The sequence below is a fragment of the Haematobia irritans genome, chromosome 1 (assembly GCF_050003625.1).
Source record: "Haematobia irritans isolate KBUSLIRL chromosome 1, ASM5000362v1, whole genome shotgun sequence".
Classification (NCBI taxonomy): domain Eukaryota; kingdom Metazoa; phylum Arthropoda; class Insecta; order Diptera; family Muscidae; genus Haematobia; species Haematobia irritans.
This window is the reverse complement of record NC_134397.1, coordinates 123,709,874-123,719,934: the sequence shown is the minus strand read 5'-3', so window position 1 is coordinate 123,719,934 and position 10,061 is coordinate 123,709,874. Positions and strand designations below refer to the sequence as shown.

The window sequence follows — 10,061 nt, the reverse complement described above, 5'->3', positions numbered from 1 at the left end:
AATAAATCATGATGATGTGAAAGAAAATAAGATTTACTTATTAATAATAATAATGAATATAAAATCCATTTATTCAGTTTAATTTACAAGAAAATAAATATGAAAGATCCGTAAAGAAATTTTAAGTAATCACCACAAAACGCAGCACTTGCAAATTGATTTGAAGCCAAAAAGAATATAAATAATGATATATGTTGTATACCTTTGACTTAAACCAGCCAGCAGTCTGTCTCTCAGCCCCTGCCCGCCCCCACTACCCAAGAAGAAGCCCTTTATTTTGTTCATTTATCCCCCCTTCTGCCACAATGGTGAATTAAATGATAGAATTAAATTAATTTTAATTTACAGTTTCACGTATAAATATAAATATATATTTAATAAAAAGACTTGGGAAATTCTATTATTTTTTCCATTTTTTTATTAGGGCTTCACATGGTGAGATGGGTTTAAGTATTAAAAAGTTATCTGAAGATGTTCGTCGTGTTATGTACTTTCACTATGGCATATACTATTCCCGCAAATGTGTTTTATTTAACTAAAAGTTTGGATACTAAATTGAGATTTGAAAGCAGTATTTTTTTTTATAAAAAAAATATTTGCCTTTACCCCTGATTGTAGATTATAGAATTGCGAAATATTGCAATTGTAGGGAAACCTCTCAAAATGGAACATTCTTAAAGTGGAAAACTCTCAAACTGGGGGCATGGTCACAATTCCGTATACCGAACTTCTAATCCGTAATTAAATTGTGCCATTAATCGAAGCCTCACATGCTTCGGCGTATAAGAACTCGAGGAATGCAGTCTCTTCAAACTAAGACATACTCTGTTCGCAACATTATTCGGGTATGTTCTGGGTTTCACATGAAAGACTTGTAGGGAATTGTTCCATTCGGAGATGTTCTGTAAGCTACTTTTCCCCCACAGACGGGAAAACTTTTCACGGATTTTTTATTGCAAAAAGAGGATTTAAAACCGAAGTAAATCCTTCATTTTCAATCTTCCATATGTTTTCTGTATTTGATAAAATAGTATGCAAGAACTCTGAAAACAAGATTAAAAAAACAAATTGACCAAGATTTCATTTTCACTTGTTCGGATATGTTCTGGATTTCCCTTCAAATAGATTTCACCTTTCACTTTGATTTCCGCCAAAAATTTTTTGTTGTTCTTGGTTTCCCATGAAACAAGATTTTTCGAAATCGCTTACCGAAAAATGAAAGTCTGCAAATGATATGATTGGCAGAGGAAAATGTAAACATATATATATGTGTTACAATTATTTTATTTCTAAGTTTGTGGCAAATTGTTAAGGAAATGCGAAGAAACTCATGTGCTGCAATCTAAAGAAAAACTACTGAATTGTAAAATATTTATAAACAAGTAAGGAAAGTCTAAAGTCGGGCGGGACCGACTATATTATACCCTGCACCACTTAGTAGATCTAAATTTTCGATACCATATCACATTCGTCAAACGTGTTGGGGGCTATATATAAAGGTTTGTCCCAAATACATACATTTAAATATCAGTCGATCTGGACAGAATCTGATAGACTTCTACAAAATCTATAGACTCAAAATTTATGTCGGCTAATGCACTAGGGTGGAACACAATGTTAGTAAAAAAATATGGGAAACATTTAAATCTGAAGCGATTTTAAGGAAACTTCGCAAAAGTTTATTTATGATTTATCGCTCGATATATATGTATTAGAAGTTTAGGAAAATTAGTCATTTTTACAACTTTTCGACTAAGCAGTGGCGATTTAACAAGGAAAATGGTATTCTGACCATTTTTGTCGAAATCAGAAAAACATATATATGGGAGCTATATCTAAATCTGAACCGATGTCAACTAAATTTGGCACGCATAGCTACAATGCTAATTCTACTCCCTATGCAAAATTTCAACTAAATCGGAGTTAAAAATTGGCCTCTGTGGTCATATGAGTGTAAATCCGGCGAAAGCTATATATGGGAGATATATCCAAATCTGAACCGATTTCAACCAAATTTGGCACGCATAGTTACAATGCTAATTCTACTCCCTATGCAAAATTTCAACTAAATCGGAGCAAAAAATTGGCCTCTGTGGGCAATTGAGTGTAAATCGGGCGAAAACTATATATGGGAGCTATATCTAAATCTGAACCGATTTAGCTGAAATTTTGCAAGTTTTTCGAGACTCATAAAATATTCGGATGTACGGAATTTGAGGAAGATCGGTTGATATATACGCCAATTATTACCAGATCGGTGAAAAATATATATGACAGCTATATCTAAATCTGAACCGATTTTTTTCCAAAATCAATAGGGATCGTCTTTGAGCCAAAACAGGGCCCTATACCAAATTTTAGGACAATCGGACTAAAACTGCGAGCTGTATTTTGCACACAAAAATACATCAACAGACAGACAGACGGACAGACGGACATCGCTAAATCGACTCAGAATTTAATTCTAAGCCGATCCGTATACTAAAAGGTTGGTCTATGATTACTCCTTGGCGTTACATACAAATGCACAAACTTATACCCTGTACCACAGTAGTGGTGAAGGGTATAAAAATCATGAAATCGTTCTTAAATTTTTGGCCAATTATTTTTTGTTTACTATTTAAGAGTTCAGATCCAAGCTCCGAATTCGAGGAACTACGACCGCACGCAAAACATTTAATGCCTTTAGAAAAAATATTGATATTCGCACTAAAATCTATTGCAAGTGTAATTTATGAATTTTCATCGTCTGAAAAATCCAAAATTGCGGATTATTTTGTATTTTGTGCTTCTATGAACAAATAATTGTGTGAAGCATACATCCTTTTCTCAACGGCGACAAATCTTCCCAGCAAAAACTAGGTAACCACATCTCTTTACAATTGGCATTACCAGGAGTAAAGCTGTCATAACACGTTGCATTACATTGCGGTGAATAATAATGACTAACTTGTAATGACAAAAATAAATACTTCTCGGTAATTTTCGAATTGTTATTCTCAAATTTTTAGGCAGTTGGCTGTTATTGACTTAATAAAATAAAATAAATGATGGTATCATTAGGTATAATTATTCACATAATTGAGCATTTACTAAAAAAATCAAAAATAATATGTAATGTAACGTTAATGTTGATGATTTTTCCGTTAAGAAATTTTTATCAGATTAGATTTCATCAGACTAGATTTCATCAGACTAGATTTCAAATGCCATTAGCCTTATAAAAAAGGCGCTTAAAAACCACTTTTAGTAGATTTTGAACCTAATGTGAATTGGCTATTGGATATATTAAAACGTATTTCACGAATCCAACTCCTTTAAACAACCTACATTTATTTCTATTTTAAGGTGGTTCGAGTTTTTTCACTAAAGTGAAAACTAAATCAGTAAAAAAGGCATAAAATTATACATATTTGTTGCAGATTTTATTATAACTTGATAGGGAATAACCCAAAGCAAGTTTTCACAAAGTTTGCATTCCTTAAAAAGTATTATTAAAGAAAAGTAATCGTGAAAAAATGGCGATTTAAGCGGCTAAACTCGAACTTAATACTCACCTTTAAGGTGGGTATTAAGTTCGAGTTTAGCCGCTAAAAACGTCATTTTTTCACGATTACTTTTTCTTTAATAATCCATTTTAAGGAATACAAACTTTGTGAAAATTTTCTTTGGGCTTTTCCCCATCAAGTTATAATAAAATTTGCAACAAATATGTATAATTTCATGCATTTTTCTTACTGATTTAGTTTTCACATTAGCGATTTTAGCGGCTAAACTCGAACTTAATACTCACCTTTACACGGATGAAAAAGACTGTTTTTCATATGTTTGGCTATAAACATTATATGTTTGGAACACAAATTTTTAAACACAATATTTTTGAGTGCAAGCATATAATGTTCATAAACTAGCATAACATGTTTGGGACATATATGTTAATATGTTAGAACATATTATGTTTGGGACATAAAATGTTTGTAAATATAATATGCTTGGATGCAAACATATATTAATTTAGAAATAGCCTATAAACATATATGTGTTTAGTGGCTTGGAGCGCTATTTAACAGGGAGCGATATTGAATTAAGTTGGTGGTTGTTGCTTGTTATTACAAAATTAACATTTTATTTTTCCTTGGGCAATTGATCAGCTACTTCTTTGATCCTTACAAACTGTGTGGTCCGCTGTTCGAATCCCCGTCCGGCAAAAGGTAAAATTAAAATAAAAAAAATCATACAATTGAATAATTTCTTCTACAATGTTTGTATTACAGAAAAAGGTGCTAAGAACTAAAAATCTCGTGGAAGTGAGAAAGATGTGGGGGAATATACAATTAGGCAGAAACAAAATGTTGAGCATTCGGGTCGAAAACCTATGTTGTTAGCACCTATATTACCTGTTTATTTTCATAATTCATTATGATTGTAAATATATAAATAAATAAAATTTTGAGCACAATATTGTTTGGGAGAATTTTTTTTAAGCATATAATATTTTTGGGTGCAAAATGCTTCCAAACCTATTATATGTTCACATAATAACATATTGTTGTTTACAAGACAACATTATTGAATTTGGATGCAAAAATACAAAATGTTTGGAACTTAGACTACCCAAACATAAATTGTTTAGACCAATATGCTTTCAAACATATTATATATTGGAAGAGATCAAACATATAAATGTTTGGGTAATACCCAAAAATATATATGCTTGAAGCAAAATATGTTTGGGAGTATATGTTACAGAAGCGATTTTTTGTGAGCGTGTAAGTGTGAAATTAATTTGCGTGTAATCTTATTTAGATGATTTATTAGATTTTTTGTTTATTTATACAATATTCGTTTCTATTCAAGTAGTGATCCTATTACAGCATTACTCGCCATATTTTGATCCATTGTAATCGGCGATAGCAATCAATATTTTCGACATTTGGTTGCCTGAGACAATAAGTGGTTACTTTGCAAGCTTTGGTGTATCTACGAATAAGTGATTACGTATTAGGTGATTATATGCTTTAAAAGCACTACTTATTTCATGGCCGAAAGTGTGCCTGGGGAGAAGTACTTTCCTCCTAGGACATGCGTACATAAATGTAATCCGAAGCGATGCCAATTAATAAGTGGTTATTAATTTTTAAATAGGATTACCTACAAGATTACCGGGTAATGAGAGTTTTTGCTGGGTTAACGCAGTTTATTATAAATGACTGACTCCTGCGTGCGACGCTTTGCAGAAGTTAAGTTACCCAATCGTTTATAGCAGTTTTGTGATCAAAAATATTGTTTTAATTTGACTTATCTGGTTCAAAAATGTGTTTGTTTTCATTTAAAACTTAAGCATAATCATATCCGTGAAAAATATTCCCGTCTGTGATTTCCGTTTGGAAAATGTCGTGAGGTTCGTGAGTTTGTCGTGAATCACGAGAATTGTCGTGAATCGTGCGTGAACGTGAGTCTTTAAAGTAGTTCGTGCGTGAGTGTGCGTGAGTACTGGTTTTCATTTCGTGAATGTGCGTGAGTGGGATTGGCTACAACAGGTATCGTGCGTGAGCGTGCGTGAATAAACATTTTGTTTCGTGAATGTGCGTGAGTGTGAGTGAAATTTCAGTCACGCGCACACCTCTACTTTTGATGAAACACCAAATACAATAAGAGCATAGACAATTCTTTAAATTATAAATTTTTGGGGGAAATCAAAGTGGAAGGTGAAATCTATTTGAAGGGAAATCCAGAACAAACCCGATTGCGAGATTTTGAGAAAGCGCATTGAAACTTTTGTAATTATGTTATTGCTAGTTAATTAGCAACGACTTTTGTGTGAATACGATTATGCTTATATTTCATATAAAAACAAACACGCAAACAAGCAGGCACTTTGCATTTTTTCCTAAAACTTTTCATTCTCTTTTCGCGGTATTTTAAGAAAGCTATTTACGTTCAAACAAATGACACTTGAAAACTCCAAATTATAACGAATTCTTCAAAGTAAAAAATGTTTTCTTAATACCAAAAAACAACTTTAAACCCAAAATGCTAAATTCTCAATATAAGTCTTAGCCTATATTTGAAGCAAGTTTGTGACACCAAAGTAAACAACTAGTTTCTTTTTCTTCTGCAAAGTATATTATTTGCAGATTTTCATTTTTCGGCAGGCAAATTTGGAAAAAAAATCACGAGAAATCAAGAACAACCAAAAATTTTTGGGGGGAATCAAAGTTAAATGTGAAATCTATTTGAAGGAATATCCAGATCATACCCGATTGTTACACGGATGAAAAAGGCTGTTTTTCATATGTTTGGCTATAAACATTATATGTTTGGAACACAAATTTTTAAACACAATATTTTTGAGTGCAAGCATATAATGTTCATAAACAAGCATAACATGTTTGGGACATATATGTTAGAACATATTATGTTTGGGACATAAAATGTTTGTAAATATAATATGCTTGGATGCAAACATATATTAATTTAGAAATAGCCTATAAACATATATGTGTTTAGTAGCTTGGAGCGCTATTTAACAGGGAGCGATATTGAATTAAGTTGGTGGTTGTTGCTTGTTATTACAAAATTAACATTTTATTTTTCCTTGGGCAATTGATCAGCTACTTCTTTGATCCTTACAAACTGTGTGGTCCGCTGTTCTAATCCCCGTCCGGCAAAAGGTAAAAATAAAATAAAATAAAAAATCATACAATTGAATAATTTCTTCTACAATGTTTGTATTACAGAAAAAGGTGCTAAGAACTAAAAAATCTCGTGGAAGTGAGAAATATGTGGGGGAATATACAATTGGGCAGAAACAAAATTTTGAGCATTCAGGTCGAAAACCTATGTTGTTAGCACCTATATTACCTGTTTATTTTCATAATTCGTTATGATTGTAAATATATAAATAAAATTTTGAGCACAATATTGTTTGGGAGAATTTTTTTTAAGCATATAATATTTTTGGGTGCAAAATGCTTCCAAACATATTATATGTTCACATAATAACATATTGTTTTTTTGAAGACAACATTATTGAATTTGGATGCAAAAATACAAAATGTTTGGAACTTAGACTACCCAAACATATATTGTTTAGACTAATATGCTTTCAAACATATTATATATTGGAAGAGATCAAACATATAAATGTTTGGGCAATACCCAAAAATGTATATGCTTGAAGCAAAATATGTTTGGGAGTATATGTTACAGAAGCGATTTTTTGTGAGCGTGTATGGTGGTCAAAGCTTAGATTTGAATCTAGGGTTAGGTTATGGAGGATGAGACCAGCCCGTAACTGAAGGGCTGGTCTCCCACTTAGACCATGTTGAATCATTGTGTTTCCTCATTGTTGTTCTTCTTCGTCCTCCTCAATCATTTGAGTTTGCCGGCGAGTTCCAGAGAAAGTTTTCCATACCGAGGACTTTATGAAGGCAAGTATATCCTTCATGTTGCAGTTCCGTACGTCCGTTATATCCTGAAAGAAAAAAGAGACCAATATCTTGTTTCTTCTAAAGGATAATGCTGGACACTGGCACAGAAAATGGTAGGAGTCTTCTGTTGCCTCTGGTTCCAGACACCATCTGCAAATATCATCAGTCATTAAGCAAATCCTTACCATGTGTTTTCCAAGGGTATTGTGTCCTGTTATGATGCCTATCAGTGCTTTCAGATCATCTCTACGGGTCACCATCAGGAAATCAGAGTTCCTGCGGCTCTTGTCGTACCAAATCAACTTGGTTTGCTCGCAGGTCGCAGATGAAGCCCAGCGTTCCTTCCATAAATCCTCATATCTTTTATTGATCCTGTAAGTATATAAGGACAGCGGGGGGAAGACATCTGGAACGATGTCGTTCGTCCCACATGCGCCATCTTTAGCCAACACATCCGCCTCCTCATTTCCCCCTATTCCATAATGTCCAGGTACCCAGCACAGAGTGATATTATGCTGTTCAGTGAGAACTTTAAGCTCTCTACGACAGCGGCTGACTACCTTCGACGTTATGTTCGGGTTTCCTAAGGCCTTTATTGCTGCCTGGCTGTCGATAAAGAAGCTGATATTGCTCCTGAATATCGACCTCATCAACAGTAGTTCTGCAGCCTTCACAATGGCGAACACCTCTGCCTGAAAGATGCTGCATCCGTCATCCATCTTGTATGAATCGCTGATACCCAGCTCTTCGCAGTAGATACCACTGCCCGTGCCTTCATCCATCTTCGAGCCAGTCAGTATATATGTTCAGGTCTCCAAAATGGATGCGTCCCTCTCTCCACTCCTCTATACTTGGTATAATCGGTCTCAGCTGTCCCTCATATGCATGCTGAGTCGCCGTAAAGTCCGTCCTAATATCTCGCCCAACTGAAGCAACAAGTTCCATGTGTCTGTTTACCGCATTTCCGAGCGAGTTAGGATCTTCAGCCTCATGAGTATAATCTCCGCTGTTCTTCTGATATGCAGATCCAGAGGGGTGACTCCCATCAGTACCTCTAGTGCCACCGAGGCCGTGGTTAGGTGGCAGCCCGATACGGATATTACATTTCTTTCAAGTGGGTTCAGTATTTTGGATGCATTCTTTCATAATTTGTTTCCTTTTTCCCCAATAAAATTGAGTCCCAAAGACCGGTATTAGGGAAACACCGAGGTGCAATGGTTAGTATGCCCGCCTTGCACACAAGGGGTCGAGGGTACAATTCCTGCTTCGATCGAAGCAGCGGTGGATTATCACTTGTTATCCACCTTAACCCTATTCGTACCAAGCTACATACATATGTAACGTTAAGTAGCATACAGTGATTTTAAGTCACTGGTATTAAAAAAACGAGAAATTCTGAGAACTTTTTAATATTTTATTTATTATAAGGTAAATTAAAAAGACAATTCATGTTTAAAGACATAAGAAAAAACAAAACGCTTTACGTATCATTTTAAATAATTATTTTTTACAGTCATATTGCATTGATACAAAGTATAGACCAAGGTAGTTTCAAGATATCAGATGATTACAATTGATTGTCGGTATTTATTTAATGGCATAGGGATAGCTAAAGGGGTTTTATGGGTTTGTAATCTCACCCTACCAAATACCATGCAGTATTTCTTCATACTATAATTCTATATCCTTGAATTAAATATTCTGGTTTCTTGCCATACACAAGAATTTATTTTCTCTCTTTTTTAGGAATCTTAAAAATACATTAAGCTTTTACCCCTGACGAAAATGTTGCTAGCTATGCCAATGTTTAATAGACAATTGTGACACATAAAAATTTAAAATAAAATTATCTTATAACAAAAATTTTGAAATATCCAATTTTAAATTTATGACACAAAAGTATCGAAATAAAAGGTCCTCATAATTTATGGTAAGAATTATTTCAATTATTCTTGCTAACCGTAACACATTTCCTCATATTTCGAAGCATACATCGAAACATTTCCAGATTTTCTCTATTTTAAATAAACAATGTGTTCAATAAGTGGGAAATTTTAAAAATTTTGACTGATAACCAAAGTTTCAATATAGCGATTAACATTTTTGTTTTTGTAATACTAAAACTACCTTACTATACTGACTTAACTGTTATCAAATATGCCACTTTTAATTTCAAAAGTGATCCAAAGTCACTGCTTGGTACTAGAGGTGTGCACGTGAGTAATATTTTACTCACGCTCACGCACACTCACGACGGAGAAATCTTATTCACGCACACTCACGCACGATATTTTTTGGTAGGACTCACGGTCACGCACGCTCACGAAAAGAAAATTTGTACTCACGCACACTCACGCACGAAAATCTTTTAAATGTTGTGACTCACGAAAAATATCGTGACTCACGAAAAATGTCGTGACTCACGAGAAACCTCGTGACTCACGAATAATTTTATGAGTAATTTACCTATAGAACCTGACTGAAAATATGAGTATGATTCAAATCGACACCGTTATAAAACTCTTAACACTTAGGATGTCACTAAAATTATAAATAAATTTAACTCGCAAATATTTTATGTTCGTAAGCTGGATTATTTTCGTGAGTGTGTTTTTCCGAAATTCGTTA

At 33.8% G+C, this 10,061-nt stretch overlaps 1 long non-coding RNA gene across 1 annotated transcript; it reads left to right on the top strand.

Moving 5' to 3' along the window:
- Window positions 1–6,525: 6,525 nt before the first annotated feature.
- LOC142241809 (uncharacterized) lies at window positions 6,526–6,922 on the top strand. The gene is made up of 2 exons (XR_012723818.1): window positions 6,526–6,674; window positions 6,741–6,922. It is a non-coding gene; the product is annotated as an uncharacterized LOC142241809 (long non-coding RNA).
- The last annotated feature ends 3,139 nt before the right edge of the window (window positions 6,923–10,061 follow it).